Genomic DNA, 1,054 nt, shown 5'->3' on the forward strand with positions numbered 1-1,054 from the left:
GAGTGGAACGATGAATGTATTGATTTTACAATGATGTGTGTTTTTTTATTTTTTTTTTTTTATTTTTTTTGTGTCTGTGTACACGATAAGTAGTCGAAATAATGCTACGATTTTCAACTTCAGTATCTTGTTCGATCAGAAAGTGAATATCGTTGATGCATTGAGGGGGTCAAAATTTAAATTTCCCAGTGGTTTACAAAAGTGCCGGGAAAAACAAAAGAAAAATTAAGGAAAAACGGGAATTTTTACGCAAAATCAATTTTTCAAAAAATTGAATTTGGTTTTTGGTGTACCTTTAAAAAAAATTACCGTAGATACATGAAATTTTGACTGAATGTTTATCTTAGCATCTTCTATACACCAAAACATTTTCAAAATATTTTGATGTATTTTGAGCTCTTTACGGACATTTTTATTTTCCATTTTTTTTTAGTTTTTTTTCTAAAAATATCAATAAAATTTTATTTGTTGGATAAAAAAAGCTTGAAAATTTAATAGAAGGCTCCTAGTATATTGTTTCAAAGGCAGATGAAAAATATTAAAAATTGTTAGTCACAGTTTTTTTTTTTAAGCATTTAAAGTTCAAAAAATGACAAAATATGGAAAAATCACGAAAATTTGCAAATTATTTCGAGTTAGAAATTCATAAAAATTTTTCTTTTTAAATCTAAGATTTTAAAATGTAATACAAGATTCCTTATAGGATAATCTACCTTTACCAAAAAAAAAATGTCTATAAGAAACTCAAATTAAATTTTTATGGGCGTTTGAAATTCATATTTTTACAACATTTAATATTCACTCGATTTCTTACGTAACGATTTTCTTATTTTGTTGTAATTAAAAAACGAGTGACTGTAGAAACTTGAAAATTTCACTGAATGTTTATATTAGCATTTTATATATACGATAAAATTTTTAAAATAATTTGACTCTTTTTGAGCTGTTTACGGACATTGTAAGTTTTCAATTTTTTTAGTTTTTTTTTTCTATAAAATATCAATAAAGTTTTATCTGTTGGGCCAAAAAGTGTATAAATTTAATACAAAGCTCC

The sequence above is a fragment of the Acyrthosiphon pisum genome, chromosome X, assembly GCF_005508785.2.
Source record: "Acyrthosiphon pisum isolate AL4f chromosome X, pea_aphid_22Mar2018_4r6ur, whole genome shotgun sequence".
Classification (NCBI taxonomy): Eukaryota; Metazoa; Arthropoda; class Insecta; order Hemiptera; family Aphididae; genus Acyrthosiphon; species Acyrthosiphon pisum.